Below are 21,245 nucleotides of genomic sequence, written 5' to 3'. Positions count from 1 at the left end.
GACACATCTCCAAAGGCAAGAGAAACAAAAGAAAAAATGAACTTGTGGGACTTCATCAAGATAAAAAGCTTCTGCACAGCCAAGGAAATAGTCAAAAAAACAAAGAGGCAGCCCACGGAATGGGAGAAGATATTTGCAAATGACACTACAGATAAAAGACTGGTATCCAAGATCTACAAAGAACTTCTCAAACTCAATACACAAGAAACAAATAATCAAATCATAAAATGGGCAGAAGATATGAACAGACACTTTTCCAATGAAGACATACAAATGGCTAACAGACACATGAAAAAATGTTCAAAATCATTAGCCATTAGGGAAATTCAAATCAAAACCACACTGAGATACCACCTTACGCCAGTTAGAATGGCAAAAATTGACAAGGCAGGAAACAACAATTGTTGGAGAGGATGTGGAGAAAGGGGATCCCTCTTACCCTGTTGGTGGGAATGCAAGTTGGTACAGCCACTCTGGAAAACAGTGTGGAGGTCCCTTAAAAAGTTAAAAATTGAGCTACTCTATGATCCAGTCATTGCACTACTGGGTATTTTTCCCAAAGATACGGACGTAGTGAAGAGAAGGGCCATATGCACCCCAATGTTCATAGCAGCATTGTCCACAATAGCTAAATCATGGAAGGAGCCTAGATGCCCCTCAACAGATGACTGGATTAAGAAGATGAGGTCCGTATATACAAAGGAATATTACTCAGCCATCAAAAAGAACGATTTCTCAACATTTGCTGCAACATGGATGGGACTAGAGGAGATAATGCTAAGCGAAATAAGTCAAGCAGAGAAAGACAATTATCATATGGTTTCACTCATTTATGGAACATAAGAAGTAGGAAGAATGGTAGGAGAAGAAAGGGAAGAAGAAAGGGAGGGTAAACAGAAGGGGGAATGGACCATGGGAGACTAAGGACTCTGGGAAACAAACTGAGGGCTTCAGAGGGGAAAGTGGTGGGGGAATGGGATAGGCCAGTGATGGGTATTAAGGAGGGCATGTATTGCATGATGCACTGGTTGTTATACGCAAACAATGAATCATGGAACTTTATATCAAAAACTAGGGATGTACTGTATGGTGACTAACATGATAAAAAATTATTATTAAAAAATTAAGACATATACAAGGAATGTTAATGAAAGGAGAATTTCAAATGAAAATTCCAACATTTAGATAATTTGCACTAAAAAAGCTAATATTACAGAACAAGAATTTTAAAAATGCTAATTCTCCTAACACTTTAATTTTATAGAACACTAGAACATTTCCAATGGAAAATCATTAAAGATAATGAAAATACACTCCACAAAGTTTGATGAGAATAATCATTAATATTTGTTTAAAAAGTTTAAATCCATGAATGAAAATCCACTGGAGTAAGTAAGCAGCCGTCCATATAACTTAGGCAAGAAAAGCTTCTGTCAAGGAGGAATTATGGGCAATGAGGAGAGGAATGTCAGGGACGAGGACAGCAAAGTCCTCTGTGACCAATGGTTCACATTGAGCAAGAATCACATCGCTTTCTACTTTATTTCACCTCATCGATAGTTCGAAATTGTCAACTGCATGAATTTGGTGGGGAAAAACGGTACCTAGCAACACCACATTGTGGTAGAGGATTTTCCTTTTCCAAAAGGATTTATTTTTTAACCAGAAGACATTAACTCAGTTTCTACATTTTCATTTAATTTTACAATTGACCAGAGAGTTTTTGAGCGTGTTTCCATTTTTGTTCCTTTTCAAAATGGATTAGAGAACTGGAAACAAGTTTTATCCTGCACCGAAATAACTTGCCATGCACGGATTTTGCTTTGCACGGAAGCCTTTCAAAGAACTACACAATCACGTTATGGTCTAACTTATGCCTCGGATGTTTCGTACGGCTGTAAACCACCACATTTGCTCAACTACTTACTTTAGTAGAGAGTTCTCCTGTGCTGCACAAATGCACACATAATAATAAAAGCAAGTTATTACAACATGAATACAAATGTGAGGTTGGCAATCTTACAGATAAGACAGTCGAGATCACCTTAAATTAGAGACACGTGTTTTGCTATTCAGAGGATATATGATGAATAGACCAGACATATGTCCTTGTTTCTGAAAAAAAAAAAAAATCAAAATTAGAATCCTGCAGAGAGAACACAGACTAGGGTGGGAAATACATGTTTGAGTCCATGGCCGTTCTCCGTCAAGAGAGAAAGACAGAGTTTCTTAACAATTTTATCCTTCTTCAATGAATGGAAATACAGGGTGGGCCAGAAACAACTGTCCATTGTTTAATTTGCAAGCAGCGGGCAAGCTCTGCTTTGGCACATATTTCCCCCAAAGAACCAAAAGAAAAGGCAGTTAAAACACTGAAAAGGATAATGCGGTTGGGAACGGGCAGGCTGGCACAGAGATAATTAATAATTTAATAATTTAAACACGCTCTCCAAAGCTGACTATCTGACAGGAGGCCCTCACTTCATCGCCATGCAGATAGGTTCGAGCCAAGGAAGACATTCTGGGAAGATGACAGACTTCCTCTGGGAGAATTCTGATCAAAGGAATGATTGAGGGGGGTTGCCAAGGGTCAAACTGAAGTCCTTTATTCTTTGTACTTAAAAAAAAAATCACCCAATTGGGACATTTTTGTTGGAGTATATGTTAACAATTAAATATGTATTTGCCTAGCTGAACGGAAACTATAATTCTCTCTTAACCTTTGAAACTCGGCTTTCTGGAAGGTTTAAATCATAGGATGTCACTAATATTTCTAAGTGTAAGTTCCGCAGTAGTGTCGTGGGCGAGTCTGCCCGCATCAGCATGCCGTCTCCCAGAGCTGGTATAGAGTATGTCCTCATATCAAATAGATACATTCACCTATTTCTGTATGTATTCATGAGATACATTCGGAAAGAAGCCTTAAAGCTGGAAGCAACATTAGAGAAAAATAATTTGGTCTAATTCCCCACAGTCTGCAAAACTGAGGGCCAGAGAAGCTGAAGAGCATGCTCATAAAAACTTATGCAATATCAGCCATGGATAGAAGGAATGAGAAAATTTGAAGTCAGGTTTTCTACCATCAAGATTAGCGCTCTTTTACTGCTTTGTACTTCACAGTGACAAGGATTTGAAAACGTCACTTTCTGTACCAGATGCCTATATGTTAAATCTTCTAAAATGCCCACATTCTCAAATAAGTGATTTCCTTTACTTCTGGTCAGTGGATTCCAGTTTCATGCCGGACCCTAACTTTCCAAAATCAAGGTCAGATGGTGAGGACCAAAAATCCTTCAGCTTCACATGTGGACTTTTGAGTCTCCAGTCCAGACTGTGCCACTCTAAATGCCTGATCCAGCCTGAATCACTTCATCAGCACTTTCGAAGTCATGGAAAAGGATTCTTATCATTACTGTCACAGAGTGTCAGGGGCTAAAATGAAAACAAAAAGTGGATTTATTTTTATTATTTTTAAAGGTATATTTATTTATTATAGAGAGAGAGAGTACACAAGCAGGGGGGAGGGGTAGAGAGAGAGGGAGAGAGAGAATCCCAAGCAGACTCCCTGCGGAGTATGGAGCCCAACCTGGAGCTCGATCTCACAACTGCGAGATCATGACCTAAACCAAAACCAAGAGTCAGACATTCAACCGACTGAGCCACCCAGGCACCCTGGATTTACTTTTCTAATGAAGCATAACTGTTAGCAACACTCCCTTAAATATGGTGCATGAGAGGAGGTGACAAAATTTTTCTTCCAAGGAAAGATGCAACTAACTGGTTTTACTCATACAGGAAGGACAGACTTACAGAGACTTAAATTACACAATGAACATGACCAACTGGGTGACTCCAGGGGAGTGGGTGCAGGGGAGGCTTTGCTTTCATGATGATCACAGCAGAACAGTCATTGCTCCTGTCACTCTGGCCATCAAGACGGCCTACAGGGTCTCATGCACTGTCAATGTCCAGGCTAGCTACGCTTCATGCTCTAGACGTGCAATCAGAGGGGCTGGGGCTCATCAGCTGCTCAAAGACAGGTGTGGGAAGCTCTAGCTTCTGCTTTTCGAGCAAGTGACAATGTTCTAGGTCCATGCATCCTGATTCCTGGTCCTGTGCATTCCTCATCACACTTGGGTTTCTCCATCACTGAAACCCATGGTCCTGTGTTGTGGTGAGCAGCTCTTGACATGAACGAGTTATGTATCTCTGGGGGGGAATTTACTGTTCTCCAAATACAATTCTTCCTTCCTGTTGTTTCTCTCTACCACTGTCCTTGTCTAGAACAATATGGAATTTCCCATTCTTTCACTGCCCTGTTGTCTTTGGAAGCTATGTCTTGGGGCACCACTGGCACTCAGTAGCCCACAGGGCATGGCCAAGCCCTGCTCGTAGCCCCTAGAACAAGAAAGGGGTGAACCTGGTAATTTCCATCTCAAGGGCAGCAGTGTTTTGAAAGCTCCATGATGAAAAAAGCTATAAGATAGCCATCTGTGTAAGAATGGCAGTGGATTGCAACCAAGACCTGAGTCAGCCAATATTCCGCTTGATGTGAGTGATGAAATACAACATTTAAAAAGCCAGTGGCTATAAAGAACATTGGTTATGGGGCAGCTGGGTGGCTCAGTTGGTTAAGCATCTGCCTTTGGCTCAGGTCACAATCCCAGCATCCTGGGATTGAGTCCCACATTAGGCTCCTTGCTCAGTGGGGAGCCTGCTTCTCTCCCACCCCTCCTGCTCCCCCTGCTTGTGTGTTCTCTCTGCCTCTCTGTGTCAAATAAATAAATAAAATCTTAAAAAAAAAAAAAAAGAAAAAAATCGCAGAGATCCATAACGGGGCTCTCACGGGGCCTTCTTCTGGCTAAAAGGCTTCCACTTGAGTGCTCAGGATCATGTAAGTTTGTTTAAGATGCATAATTCATAAAGGGTACGTAGCACCACACCTGAATAACTGTTTACTCCCCACCGACTCAGGATTACATGGACTGACTGCCTCTCACGAGAGAATCACTCTTGAAATCTGCCATGATCATACTTTATGGCCCCAGATGGGCCCCTGGCTACTCAGCTCTGCATTGTTCGTACTCCTTGGTTGTCCCCATCAGATACCTGCAAAAGTATGCATTCCTGGGCAGGTAAAGCTCTTACCTCCCCGCACGCAGTTTCAGAGTCTAAAACAATGACAGCATCTCTGAACCGGGCACATTTTCACCCACCACCATTATGCCAGGACGCAGGAACTAACTTTCCCTAACTCTGTGTATTGCATTAAAAAAAAAAGAAAAGAAAAGATGAGGGAGAAGATTCAAAAGATGGGTGTCAATTCAGCACTGCTCCTAAGTACTTTTGTTTGAGCTGACATGAGCCAGAAAACGATCCCCCTGGAATCCACGAGGCTGCGCAGATCATTTGTCATCTGATGCCCGATAATGACATAATAGTCAATTTACAGGTGATTCATGGTGCTCCTGGCAGGACTGATAAGGAGTAGCTGCACAACAGGGGTTATTTGGGGGAGCCATTCCTCATGTTCGAACCTGCCCCAAATATCCTTTTCTTAGCACACTTTGATGACTTTTTTTTCCCCCAGTATGACAATACCAGCCCCTCTAAAACAATCCGTCAAACTAAGCTAGAGGACAAAGATAACTTCATGCCCTGAAAAACTTTATGTTCTGGCTCAGCCAACAGCCGTTACTACTCACGGGTGCCCTGACGGTGGGAGTTTTCCACCTGATCCTTGTATTTCAACCCAGAGACAGGCTCTGTCCTCGTTTGCTGGTCAAATATGTAAAAAGCAAATGGTACCAACGAGAAGGTCGTATTAGCTATTGTTTATGATAAATGTTCATTTAAGGAGCTCAACGCACTGCCCATCTATATTACTGCTCACAGTAACTGTCAATGGTGGATTTTCTTATCCCCAATTTGCCCATTTCCTCATCTGTAAGAAAATCTAAATCATAACAGTAACAGGAGCAGAAATAGCAATACCAATCAAAATAGTAACAACGGTTGTCCTTTACAAAGTGTTTACAGGGAGGCAGCCGCTGTGAGAAGTCTCTTATCCCTCATTCTATTATTTCTGACAACCCTGAGGTAGGGATCCTTATCAAGATCTTCATTTTCCCGACAAGAAAATTAAGAGGGGGAGGTCAAGCAGCATGCTGCAGGGCGCCCAGCTGGTAAGTTGCAGAAAGGACTTGAACGCAGGTCTGAGAGATCCCCTCCCCCCTGTAAAACCCAGACACTGGCTTGCCTAGAGAGCTCTAGAGAAAAACTCCTAACCGCAGTGTAGACAGCAGAAACCGCGCTGAAGGAGATGCCTCATCAAATGTGGATTTAGTTACTTAGAAAGACGAAAGCTGCTGAATTGCTTACAGCCTCTTTAGCCACGTGTTTTATTTGAATAAATCCACTAAAATCTCAGGATTCCCACCACGAAGCTGAGTGCCCCGACCCTTTTAATACCCCCACGGTCAGCACCCGAGTTAATGGCAGTCTGACTTTCATCCAAAGGTGGGGACTGGCACCAGGGATGTGCCCCAATATCACACAATATGTACTGACCTTGCCTCTTGAAAAGAATTTTATCAGCCAAGTAGACAAGAGTAGACTAAGAGTAGACAAAGATATTTTTCTCGGGATGATTTGAACTGCTTTCCTTACGGTCACCACTTACTGACTACTTACTAATTGCCAGCCACTGTACTTAGAAACAGTCTGGATACATTATCTCATTTAATTCTCAAGGCAGCTCGAGGAGACAGGAAAGAGTCCCTAATCACTTCCATCTTCTGCTTGTCTTTCTGGATCCTCACCGGTTTTTCTAAGATTTTTCAAAGGTTATAGAGGAAACTTTAAAAATTATATTGCTGTATGAACTGAGCACCTGGACTCTTTATTGCCCTCAGCCTCCCAGTGTGCTGTGGCTCTCTGGAGGGGTTCACTGAGCAAAGGCTGGTGGGGAGAATAATTACGTAAGAAGCAACACTTTCAGCCAGACTCATCTTTGGACAGGTTCCCAAGCCAACAGTTGTTTTCACTGAATTAAATCACTTAGAAAACACTTGAAAACTGAATTTAGTCAATCTTCTGGGGCTATGTCTCCCTCTCCACCTTTCCTGATGTGGCCTGAGCAATTTTCCGAGTGCGGTAAGCACTGTGGCGTCATGAACCCTAACTTAAATTTTACTTCAGTCAACAGAAGCTTCTTGCCCCACTCATCCTCTGATCCTGTATTCTCATTTGTAAATGGGATTATCCGTCATTCTAAATGACGCTTTTGAGTACTGATTATGTCCCAGATACTATTTTAAGTGTTTTACATTGATTATCTCATTTAAATGTCACAACAATCTTGGGGCGCCTGGATGGCTCAGTTGGTTGGACATCTGACTCTTGGTTTAGGCTCAGGTCACGATCTCACTGGTCATGGGATTGAGCCCTGCATCTGGCTCTGTGCTCAGTGGGGAGTCTGAAGATTCTTTCCTTCTGCCCCTCCCCCCGCCATGTGCATGCACACCTTCTCTCTCAGTCTCTCTAAATACATAAATCTTAAAAAAAAAATAAAAGTAAATGTCACAATAACCTGATGAAGAGGAATTGTTTGTGCCCTTGTTTTATAAATGAAGGGACAAAGGCTTGGTGTTCACAGAACTAAGGAATGATAGCGTTGGGATTCAAAACGTAGTGGACTGACTCCAGGATTCAACCCATTGTCCATTAACACTGGGGTTCTTCAGCCCGAGTGAGCGTCAGAATCACTGAGACTGCTGATATCCTGGAAACTGTACGTTGTCCTGCCCAGGACCCTGCCCTCACGGTCAGGACTGCAAGTATGATGACTGCAATGAATTTAAGAGTTTGCCACGAAGGACAGCAGTTTCTCAGAATCACAAAAATAAACGTGAATTCAATTCAAAAGGCAGACGGGCTAGTAATTAAAGTTATGTGTTGCCTAATGCAGGAGCACAGAAGTCTCTAGATGAGTGATTCTCATACTACATCTTACCAGTAAACTTGGGCTGAAATATATATTCATGAATCTGTTCACCTGGAATATTTCACACTGAAGTAGCAAATTTGGCCTATGCCCAGTGGCCTCATATTCAGAGCAGGCTTATTTTTGCCTTGAGGAGGAAAAATGATTTTTGACACTAAGCTTTCACTACTAATAACTGGGATATTTATCTAATTCTACTGGGATATCCTTTTAACCTAGAGAGGGCTAGCAACACTTCACATGTGAATTAAGAGCAAATATATGCATTTCTATAAAGACCACCATCTCACCTGCAGCCCAGAGAGCAGACCTCCAACAAGCAGACGGCCCACAGCTGTGAATACCGTTCATAGTCACATCAATGCTGGCTCTCGTGTATCGAGTCCTACTGCCTTTGCATCGGGCATTGTCATCAACTCTTCCCATCTAATCCTAACTAAAGAGATCATTACCGTGACGACTGATTCCCATTTTACAGTTCAGAAAACTGAGGCAGAGAGAGGTTGACACACAGCTAATAAATGTTGGAACTAGAAACTGCCTAGATGCTGAAAATCTAGAATTCGTTATTTTAACCCCTTCACTTACTCCCATCTGTGTTTGCACTGATTATATCTTAGTGAGAAATGGCCCATGGATCGTGAATTAGTAACAACAACAACGTCGGTAGTTAACACTCACCGTGCCCATTTTATATCCTCCCTCCCAATGCACCAGACCTTTTTCAATTAATACTTTATCAATTTATGTCTATATTTTACAATGAGGTATCTGAGGTTTTCAGAGGTTAAATAGCTAGAAAGTAGCAGAGGTGGTACTCACCCTAGGTTCAAGTAAAAAAATAATACATACTATTAATTTAACTCCCATGGTCATCCAAAGTGGGACAGCATTCCCACCTTCTCTACACAGGCACTGGACATTGGAAATAGAATGTTTGGGGGTCCAATAATAGGCAACAGATAAACCCCACATTTTTGCTTCTTTCCCCAGATAAAAGCACTTTAGGAAACATGTTTTGTTTTGTTTTGTTTTCCAGCTCAATGGCTATAAAGAACACTGGTTAGCTCAGTGATCATTGGCTTGGTATTAACAAGCCGGGGCATTTTTGCACTGCATGGTATATACAGAAATTGCCCTTTTGGAATTAGGTAGCATTTGCAAAATGTTCAAACAGGTCATGCCCAAATGAAGAGAACTAAAAGTTTTATAATAAAAAGAAAAAAAATTTCTTACTCTTCTCTGCTTCCAAACTTATGTAACTCCCAACTCTTTGGGGGTGTCCCCCGGCCTCAGCCTTCTTCTTTGACTTCCCCAGAGGTATGTAGTCCAGTAGGCGGGTGGTAAAGAGACCCCTCCCCTAACCCTCCTACCACTATGGATTGGATCGGGAAAGACATCCGACACAAGGTGGGCCAATCAGGGCTCTCCCCCTGAAGTTCTGAATTGGCTCTACGTTAGAAGAGAAGATTGAAAAACTCAAAGGTTATCATGTGACCATGTTATTCATTCATACAGAGTGGTGGGAAAAGCCACTCAACAGAGAGAGAAGAAGCAGATGTACAAAATGGAGTAAAAAGAAGAGAACTGGGGGCTCCAGAAGAGCAAGATGGCTGTCCACTTCCTGGTTCCAGTTCCTCTCTCGGCCTAAAGTGCTTTCCTGGCCTTGAGAGACACTTCAGTGTCCTCGTGCTAGGCCCTCACCCCTCCTTTCAAAAACTTAATCTAGCTTAGGTGGGTTTATATTACTTAAAACTGAAAGGCGCTTGACTTGGTGACAATTTAAACAAATTTATGGGTAATTAGCCCTGAATTGAAGCAAGCAGAATTCCCTAACAGTTGCTGGAAGGAAAAACAGTTTCATTGACTGTTTTCCTATTTAAAAGGACCTTCTTGAAGTTGCAATGCCTTGTTTTTTAGCATAAAAAGTTGAATCAAGGTTCCAGGTTTGGGGTCTCCAGAGCTAGACTCTGAGACAAAGTTCTGAGTGGGAGCAGTTCCCTTGGGAAGTGATTTCAGGAACCACCAGTAGCGGAGGAGGGAAGGAAGGGTGTGTTATCAACCTGTGACTGCCATGGGGAAGCGAGGCTTAATACCTCTGGGGAACTCTGGGAATTAGCTTAGGCCATGTGTCTCAGAGCCATCCCCCCTGTGAGGGCGCAGAGCTGGGGTATTCATCACCAACTCCCACCAGAAACTGGTTGAGGGTTGCTGGGAGGGAGGGCGTGTTTCCAGCCTGCTGTGTAGTGACCACCCTGCTTCGGTGACCAGAGAAATCCCTCAGGGGAAGCAATGCAGGTACAGGGAGTTGGAAGGTCTGGAGGTACATGGTGAAGTGTTAAAAGCACGTGGATACGTGTGGGACACCCACCGCTTCTGCTGCTGGCTCATGTAGAAAAATTAAATAGATAGGAAGACTTGAAAGCATATACTCAATGAGAAATTATGTCTATTTACTGGAAGGAAGTGATCAGGGATGGTTGAAATTTAGTATACTTTTAAGCATTTTGTTCCTTTCTAATTTTTTGTTCTCAGAGAGTCCCTTTTCTATTAACACATGGGACTGGGCAAGAGATGTAGACTGTGAGGTCTTCTGGACCAATCAAATGGACCCAGATAAAAATTTTTTTCCAGATAAAAATATTTTTGACTCATAGCTAGAACTGGAGGAAATAATTCTAAGGACAGGTTTCCCCTGCTGTCTGGAAGTAGGATGTTCTCATGAAAACTTTCATAAGCAGAAAGGGGGTAAAGCAAAGAAGCAATTACCGTTAATTTATATGGAAACATTTCTGAGCATTCCCAGACTCAAACAATAAACTCAGGCTTTTCTGTTACCTGAGGACATATCTTGCTAACGGGTGCACAGAATAAATCCAGATAAAGCACAGATGCTCACAGACGCAATTCAAAGCTTGGCAGCTTGATGCTGAGGTGCCGAGGGGAGTTCCTGGGGAAAGGAGCTTGGTGGGGCCGCTCTCTGCGTGTGGGGCGAGCGCTGGCTCCATGACAGCTCACTGTAAAACAAATGCTGAACGCTATTTTTGCTTTTCACCATTTTTCCTAAAGGCCCAAATCCTCTTTGGATTGCTTTCAGTTAGCCAAAACAAGTACTGATGTAGGTCTTTTGTAAAGTGAAATGGTAGAATGTGAACTTTCAAAAAGTTCCCTAATGGTTGCTGGAAGGAAAAACAGTTTCGTTGCCCGTTTTCCTATTTAAAAGGATCTTCTTGAGGTTACAATGCCTTGTTCTTTAGCATGAAAAGTTGAATCAAGGTTCACCTCCTTTATATTCACCTCTAGAGTCTCCTCTCTATTCACCTCCTCTTTTGGGCTGCAGAGCTGGAAAAAGGGAACCCACTCACAGAGTGGTGACATATTTATTCCAAAGGGCCGCCGACCAGGCTGCAGCTCCTGATAGGTTCCGGATATATGCTGAGTCGTAGGGGTGTACGAGGGCTATGGTAGAAGCCAATGGCTGAAAGCCCAGGGAATGGCAATTTTTCTTTCCTAACTTCCTCTGTAAGGAAACGCTGGAAGCAATCCCTTATTTGGAACTTACAGAGGCTGAACAAGCAGGGGAGAGAGGGGGCATGCAGGGCTCTGCAACCATCCCAGAGAACAGAAGTGGAGGCCAACCTGTCTTCTATCTGCTGCGTGGAGCATGGGTCAGATTTCAAAAGAGGCATCACTCAGTGCGCACCGGGCCACCTGGAAGTGCGGATGCGCCGTCTCTGCTGAGCAGCTTCTTGCTTTTCCCTGCTGCTCCTTATATCCCTACCTCCTTTCAAGCTCTCTAAGCCCCCTCCATCTGGATCCTCTGGCCTCCCTGCCCCAACTTCCGGCTTCTGGTGGTTCTTTTCATGTGGGTGCCCACCAGCATCTGACCTGAATGTTGTTCTGTATGGGGGTTTCCCTATGTACATGCCTAGTCCCTCTACTAGTTCACAATTAGTTTGGGAAAGGGATGGAGATAAACAAAGAGAAAAGAGAATAAACAATGCATTGTTTTCCATATTTCACACTGTCCATGGTTCAATAGTCTATGATAATAGCATGGTGGGCAAACATGGATCTGAAGCCAGATTGCACAATTCACACCTCAGCTCCGCCCATAATGCTGAGAGCTGTCTGCTGTGTCACTTACCTGGGCCCCAGCCTCTGGCACCGTTAGTATACAACAAATACTTGCTGAATGGATGAAAGAATGAATAAGAGAATAAATACATGCCCCCTAAATGTTGAGAGCTCAAGGAACAGGCCTACCAGTAACATCTGTGGGGCTTGGAACAGGAGAACTAATGAAGCCCCCAGCATGGCTCCACCCCCAGACCGTAAGGGAATCTTGCACCAACGAGTGTGGATGCCCAGCCTGTATGGTGATTCCCTTCCTGTGCAGAGGATACATCCAGAGGAGGGTCAGCTGCACTCACTTTGTGAACCTTTACCAGGCTGTACACTTGGAGTTCACGACTTTTTCTGTATATGTTATACTCTGATAAAATATTAATGAAAGATAAAGAGGTATACGGATAGTAAAACAGATTATAAATGTTAACAATCATTGAGTCTAGGTAGTTAATGTCAGTAGCATGTATTATTCCCTCAATTTTTCTATGTGCTTGAATTTTTAAAAAATAAAAAGTTGGAAAAATTAGAACAGTGGCAAATACTCTAAAGGCAAGGTCCGTGATATTGTAAGACGTTATAACCAGGAGTGGACCTAGGCAAGGAGGTGTGATCACTGCCAGGCCATTTGGAACCTTGTGAATAAGTAAAAGGCTGTGGCTCCAGTGTATAAGCCCCGTGGACTCACAGCGTCACAGGTAAACTTGTAAGAAGTAGGAGAAGCCCTGCCTTCTGTCAGGCACACCAGTCCACACCAGGGCACCTGGACTGGGACGCAGGCACTCTAGCTTTGTGAGCTAACTACGTCATCACGAATAGCCTGTCTGGGGAAGGATTTGATGAGAAGCTACTTAGGTAAAGAGGTGGAAAAGGAACTTCCCAGACAGAGGAATCAGCATGGACCAAGGTCCTGAGGTAGCACTGAGCATGATCAGGGACTGACAGGGGCCCGCTATAGCTTCGGTGCAGAGAACGGGCAAGAGCTTAGTGGGACCTACAGCTGGGAAGATAGCAGGGAAGAGAGGAAGATTGTGATGTGGAAGCATGACAACTACCTAGTAGGAGTAGACATGTTGAAAAAATCTGGGTTCTGCCAGTGGCTAGCTATGATGTGGGGCTTATCTGTCTACACCTCAGCTTCCTCATCTGTAAAATGGGAAGTCTTATAAGAGAGGATTAAAGGAGCTCTGGCGTGTAAATACACAGAACACAACATTTAATAAGTGTTCATGGCATTTCTTCTTGTTGTATTCCTCCTTCTCTCTTCTAGCACTTACCCATTCACCGCTGTCATCATTGTCATGGCGGCTAAAAAGCCCAGACAACGTGCTAGGTACTCATCTAAGCGCTTCATATGTATTAACTCATTCCATCCTCACAACAAACTTTCATGATATAGGTACTACATTGTCGCCATTTTACAGATGAGGAAACTGAGGCTTGTTTAGTAATTTGGCCAAGATCACACAGAAAGTGGCTAAGCCAGGATTTAACTAGGAAACCCACACTCTTGCAACTGCGTGTTTAACCACTGTGGAGTATTGCTTCCTTTACAAATAGGCAAGAAGGAAAGATGTACACATTTAAAAGGCTGGGTACCTGCAAACTGTCCCTTTTCCATCACCAGCTATGAGGAGCAGCCCTGGGGCAAGCAGTACCACCATGTTACTAACTTTGTCATGAACACTTTTCTGTGTACAAAGCCCAGGGGCTAAGATGCGGCTTTGGATCTCTTCTTATCCATCCCAACAATTTTCTCAACCTTGAAGCAAACCTGAGCTGGGAGAAAAATGAAATCAGCTCTTTGGAATGGGAGCATCAATTTTTAACCATGACTGCCACTGGGTGTTAGCGGTGCAAAGCCTGGGGAGATGTTGATCGGTCATGGGCTCCTTGTATGACATGGGGCTGTGAGATTAGTTGGGGGTTTCAGAAAGTGAACCAATCTACCCGACCCCGACCCCCCGCTTATTTATTTATTTATTTTCCCATTTGGAAGGAGCCGTGCAATAGATCTCTCTGCTTGAGCCCAAATGAGACTGATCTGTTTTCATAACTCTGGGCTGACTCAATCAGGGACCAGTGGGAAGACAGAAACGTCACTGGCTAATTGAACAAGGATATTTTAATATAAAGAATTGCAAGCTAGAACACGGCGTTGACTATGAAAAAGGGTAAAAGAGATTCTACGCGGAGCAGAAACCACCAGTGAAAGAACAGGTCCTCCCTCTAGGCTGAAGAATGAGCTTGAGAAACAAAGGACCCAAGTCTCTCCCTGCAAGGCAGGGTTCAGACCTCCGAAGAGGGCACAAATACCACAGAGCACGGAGCTAACTTCTGGCAAAGAGCCTTGCACTGGTCTCTAGGAGTGGCCTGCCAGTGTCACATTTGGGCCAGCAGTGGTGAGAGCATGGCCCGAGGGCACCGTTGGAGCTGGCACCTCCAGATGACTCAGCCTCCACACTGAATACTGAACAGGACACTGAACCCTGAAGGGAAACATCTTCCTGCCTCTGGAGCCTTGCAGGATCATTCCAGTGCCCTCTTGGCAAGAACTAACATTCTGTCGGCCAGCAAAGGGTCCAGCATGGGTAAGTCAAAGTCAAAGCAGGGCAAAAAAAAAAAAAAAAAAAAAAAGGAGGATCTGGAGCTGAGAGAAAATAAATTGATAACTAGGATGTAGGTACTTACGAAGGAGTCAGAAGATGGATGTTGGCACTAGCATGCCATTATCTCGATCCTTCTTTTTTTTTTTTTAATTTATAATGATTTTTTATTTTATTATGTTAGTCACCATACAGTACATCCCCGGTTTCCAATGTAAGGCTCGATGATTCATTAGTTGTCTCGATCCTTCTGAGAGCATCAGTATCTAGTTCAGTCTCTTTAAAGGTAATAAAGGAGCCCAACAGTTATATAGAGGGTGTGTGTTAATTTCTTCCACTGGCACCACTGCATTTAAATCTTACAGCTGTGTGTGTGTGTGTCTGTGTGTGTGTGTAACTGATGCACTAGGGAGGTGCCCTGTCAAGTCTATGAAGGAAAGACTTTGTTTCATTCATCATTATATCCCTAGGTCTTAGTATACAACCCTGTATACAGAAGACATTCCATAAATATTTATTAAATGAATGAATGAGGGAATGAATGCCTGGCTCAGCCTGTGGTATACCCTTGAGTAAGGAAAGGAGGCTACACCCACCTCAATTTGAAAATCAATGGAGGAATGAAATGTTGACTGATTGTGTCCAGTGGGACACTTAAGGCTACAAGGGCCAGGGCCTCCTGCGTGAGAATGGCTGCCCAACTTCCCTTAGCCAGACTGCAAACATAACTGGCCTGACAAAGCACCTCCTGGATCATGGCTCATAGGTACTCTTCCCCAAACCCTCTCATAGCTGTTGTTTTTTTTTTCCCCTCATCTATGAGTAAAAGGCCTTCCTCTGATCACCTTATCAAAAGTGGCCTCCTCACCCCATCCCTCAAATTATTCTTTATTAAAGTGATTCCTAAACTTTCCTGGCCATTAGAGTTACCTAGGGACCTTTTAAAAATCCAAATTACAATAAAGTCCCAAGACAGTGTAAAAGTGTGTCTCTGAGCATAAATATACACTCATACACACACACACACACACACACACACACACACACATATACACAGAGAGAGAGAAAGAGGGAGAGGGAGAGAGGGGGAACAGAATTGACAGTGCAGAAGTAAACTGTGACATGTAGGCTCAACTGATTTTAGACAAAGGTAGAAAGATAAGCCAACGGGGGAAGAAAATTTTTTCAACAAATCTTGCTGGGATAAGTGAGTATCTACATGCAAAAAAGATGAATTTAGAGCCTTACCTCACACCACACACAAAAATTAACTCAAATGGATCACAAACTTAAATGCAAGAGGACTAAAGAACTTTAAGAAGAAAATTTTTGCGATCTTGGGTTAGGCAAAGAGTTTTTAGATATGACACCAAAAGCATAATTTATAAAAAAAAAATTACAAACTGGACTTCATTAAAATTGAAAGATTTTGTACTTCAAAAGATATTATTAAGAAAAATGAAAAGACAAGCCACAGACTGGGAAGAAGGATTTCCAGAAGCATATATCTGATATAGGATTTATGTCTAGGATACATAAAAGACTTCTTATAACTTAGTAAGAAGATGATAAACAGCCCAGTTAAAAATGGGCAAAAGATAGGAATAGACATTTCACCAGATAAGATACATAAATGTCTAACAAGCACTTTGAAAAGATGTTCAACATCATTAGGCATTGGGAAAATGCAAATCAAAACCACAATGTGATACCACTTCACGCCCACAATAATGGCCATAATCCCAGAGACAACAAGTGTTGGTGGGGATGTAAAGAAACCAGAAGCTTTAGAGATGGCTGGTGGGATTGTAAAATAGTGCAGACACCTTGGAAAACAATTTTTAAGGGGTTCAGAATGAGCTTCCTCATAATATGGCATGTGGATTACTTTGAGCTGAAATTTGTCAAGGCCGGAAAGACTCAGGAAGAACATTTTACCTCCCCCTTCACTGCGTAAAAGAATTTCAATACAGGGTCTTGTCCAGGAAAATAGCTATCACCAGAGTAACTACAAGGAGGATGGGCTGGGTGTGGTAAACTGGGCCTGGAGATCAAATTCCTATGTCCCACTGTCTCTGCAGGGCATGACAAATATTTGTTTATCAAACATCTGCTCTTCCTATCTTCCTGTAAACTGTCTTCCTCCCTTTTGAAGTTCCAGACCCCCACCCCCTTCTCCTTAGCTCAGGGTGTTTATAAGCCCCAACACCTAACTGTCTGTGGGTCTCATGCTCTTATGGTGCTCCCATATGCATGTAATTTAATTTGCTTTCCTCCTGTTAATCTGTCTTATGTCAATTTAATTAATAGACCTGCCAAATAACCTAAAAGGGTAAAGAAAAAATTTTCCTCCTCTAAAATTTGATAGTTCCTTAAAAAGCTAAACATAGAGTTGCCAAATGATCTAGCAAATGAACCCTTAGATGTGCCTGAAGAAATGAAAATATATGTCCATGTAGAGACTTGTAAGTGAATATTAAAAAAAAAACCACTATTTGCTAAAAATTGGAGATAATTTTAATGTCAACTGGTAAACGGATAGACAACATACAATAGTTCCATACAATAGAACCAATTAGTCAATAAAAAAGAACGAAGTACTGATGCATGTACACCATAGACGAGCCTCAAAAACATTATGCTAACTGAAGAAGGCCAGGCACAAAAGACTATATATTGAATGATGTAATTTATATGAAATGTCCAGAGAAGACACATCTATAGAGAAAGAAAGTAGAAGTGGTTGCCTAGGGGCAGAGGGTGGGAACAAGGACTGACGGCCAATGAATACACCGGATGTTTTGGGATGATGGAAAGTGTTCTAAAACTGGATTGTGGTGATGGCGGCGAAACTGTAGACATACTAGAAATCATTTCATTATACTTAAAATGTAGAATAAAATGGATGCATTTTATGATATATAAATTACCCCTCAATAAAGCTATTTAAACAAAATTCTCAATATCCACGCCCCCCTTTGTAAAATTAAATGAAAATTGCTGGAGTGACATGAGGCATTTTTTAAACTTCCTCAAAGAACTCCAATGTGAGGGTGGGGTTGAGGACCAGCAGGCTGTGGGCTATCACCATGCTACCCAAAGTGTAGTCTGAAGGCCAGCAGCAGCAGCAGTATCATCTGGATGCTGGTTAGAACTGTTGACTCTCAGGCCCCCTCCAGACCTGATCCAGGATCTGCACTTAGATAAGATCCCCACATGATGTGAGTGCCCATCAAAGTGTGAGAATCATGACTCTGTTACAATGCATTTCTCATGTTCTTTAATTATTTGTTTTATATATTTCTTTATTTCTTTGCTGTCTACACCAGGACAGTTGGTACAAGTCCACACTGAAGGGACTGTGGATAGAGCTTCAATGAAAATTCTGAGAAAACAGGATCTGTCTTGCTCACTGCTATTCCATTACAAGCAGAATTCCTACTGCATAGCTAAGACTAAATTAGATACTTGTGGAATGAGTAAATAATTATCAGCCTTTACCTCATTCCCCTTTTCTAACTAATGGACTCCTACTAATATTCAAGACCTAGATGAAAGACTAGAACTCCAGGAAGAGTCAGTTTCCCCCTTCTTTGATCCCACTGGTCCTCCGTTCACCCATCAGGACAGCAGTCGGAGCACTCATTCTACCCCAACCCCATTGAAAGGGCGACATTAACCAACAGAGCTATGCCATCAAAAGGGTTGGAGCTTCTCTGCACAAATCGACCAGTTAATACATACAAACTATTCTACTATTATGAGAATTCTACATAATATTATTATGTGTCTACCTCATGGGGACACACTGGTGAACAAAAACAATTATGGCCCCTTGTCCTCTTTGGGAATTACGCTTCACTGTGGGAAACAGACCTTAACCAGGCATAAAGATGTTGGCCATCTTTGAATGTTAACGAAGATTAATCTTCTTTCCTATCTTTATTCACCTAGTTTTGTGTAGCTTTCTTTGCTTTTTGTGTGCTTCCTGGTAAGCCAAGACTCAAGGTCAAATGTAAGCCCTCAAACGCACAGTATCACAATCTCATGTGTATACCGTCCTTACTGCATGGAGGCTCACTCTCTTAGCTTGGATTCTCCTAAAGCAGAGGCTGAGAGGAGGATTCGAGTGTAAATAATGTATTTTGGAGGTACCAGGGAACATCAAGGGAGGAACAAGTGAGATAGGAAAGGAAAGAAGCACATAAAACAATGTGCTTCACATCAGGTACCACTGTGGACAAGTGGAACTCAACCCCAGTGGGGAACTATGGGAAGACTAATGAATTGTCCCAACTGAGGGGCAAAGAAGCTAAAGTATTTTCTACTGACTTCCTATCTGTTACTGGTTGAATGTTCCTTCTGGGACCATTAAGTCTCCATAGCTTCAGATTTGCCAAGGATGTTCCCTCAACCAAAGAGGAAGAAAACAGAGATTTGCAGGTATTTAAAATAAGCAGCTTTCCACAGGTAGAGTGCATGCCAAGGAAATGGGCATGAGAAGCTTAGACAATATTGGGGGGTGGTGATGGATACTTTGCCCTGGAAACTAGAATATGAATAGACAAGAAACCATCCAACTTTCAAGTTAGTGGCTCAATGAGACAAACCTTGAAGGACTGAAGTATTCTAGTTCAGAAAGGTTCTGGAGAAGCACGGGAAACAAAACAACAACAACAAAAAAACCAAAACCCAAAACCCAAAACCTTGTCTCAGAGGCCAAGTCAGTAGCTGGCAGCATGGAGAAAAAGCAAATTGAGTTAAACAGAAATGACATTTCATTTACCTTGCCTTCCACACTGATGGCCACCTACAGGCCCTCTGAGGAAATACCCAGTGACTACTGGCCCCGACCTCTGTTCTTAGGCTAATGTTACAACTTTGTAGGTACAGCTGCCAACCTTCTCTGGGGTGTGTGCTTGTGGACGTGTAGTGTTTGGGGAGGGAGGCATAAATGGGCACTTTGGGGCTCCATTGGGAGTCCAGGGCCCAGCCCACGGACAGACAGTTACTAACTAGCGCTGAACGATCCAAGGCAGCCAAGCTGTCCTCTCGTTTCAATGTGGCAATCTTCCCAGCTAAGGTCTTTGGTGGCAAATCAAATATTCTATTACATTATTTTCCAATTTCAGGCATTTCCCTAGCTGGACTCTCGAGTGGTATATTTTCCAAGAGTTCAGAAACGTTGTCCTGCTCGCCATCTGCCTTGATGGCCTGACATATTGGACACTGACTCTGGGACCAAAACATGTGCGGCCCAAGGATGCCATCGTGCCACTGGCTTATGGCACCTGAGAGATGGTGGAAACACACACCTCTCAACCCAGCCGAACCAAGAACATGACTCCAGGCAAGTGGCCTCTCGGGCCTTGCTGGCATTTATTCAGCCCTTGCTAGGTGAACGTAGATTAGATTCACCCCAAAAACTGCAGTCCGTCCCATTTCTCAATGAATAATAGGACAGTTTGGCCTTTTCCAATAGAGTTACGCAGCATCTGTAAGACATCGAAGGCACTTAAATATAGCGTTTTAGTGCCAGTTTGACCTGATTAGGTGTGCTGTCAACAACTGGACCTTGGCTCCGAAGCAGGTGGTTTGTTTTTTTACTTTTGCTGCCTCTCCACCTCTCCGTGAATCACTGTCTAAATTTTAGGGGACCGCATCTAAGAATAATTCACGTTCTTTGAAGGGAGCAAAAAAGGAAGGGGCACAGCGGGAGCCACGACTCCGCAGCTCTCTCAGGAGCTGGCCTGGAATCGCTGCAAAGGACCTGAGCCAAAAATTCCACACCCATTAGTCAGTGTGATGAAAAGTGATTAGCATTTAGCACAACCATGGCAACCTTCAAATTCAGACAAGCCCCTGCACCCAGCTCCCTGTACACCCGCTCGATTCCAGCTCTTGGTAATACTGATGTCTCTAATTGGTGACACAACTCATTTTCATGAGTCTCCCCACCCCCATTCCATACAACCTTGTGATTTGACCCTGCAGGGGTGTGTGTGTGTGTGTTGGGGGAGGGGGTTGCCTGCGTGCATTCAGCTGAATGAAACCAATGCAAGCAAGAAAGAAGAGGGGCAAGGGTGGAACACAGATGCAGGTTAGCTAATCGCCCTGGAGGGTACGAGGTGGAGTTGTGAGGACACTTAGTGCAACCTGGACGCACACAGCCCTGGGAATCTTGTCACTGAGGCAGTGCTCCTTCTGACACATTGGTTGGGTTCAAAGGAAGTGCTTGTGAGTTGGCTGAAACCAGACCAGTGCTGTTCTTTACTCCAATGAATGAGGTATGGTTATTCATCCCTGAACCAAGGCCTCTCAGAATTAACAAGCCTGGCCCATTCTCCTTCTCAGCATAGGAACTCTCTCCACCACACCCATAACAAGTGGTTAGCTACAGCCTCTGCTTAAGCCAAGGGCGCAGTCTTGGCCACCTTCGGGGGCAAGGAAGCTAAAAACGAGTGAAATGGAGCTAGGTCCAAACTGGGCAATGGGCATTAAGGAGG

Source organism: Ursus maritimus, unplaced genomic scaffold (assembly GCF_017311325.1).
Source record: "Ursus maritimus isolate PB19 unplaced genomic scaffold, ASM1731132v1 scaffold_14, whole genome shotgun sequence".
Classification (NCBI taxonomy): domain Eukaryota; kingdom Metazoa; phylum Chordata; class Mammalia; order Carnivora; family Ursidae; genus Ursus; species Ursus maritimus.
The sequence above is the reverse complement of the archived record's forward strand: the minus strand, read 5'-3'. Positions refer to the sequence as shown.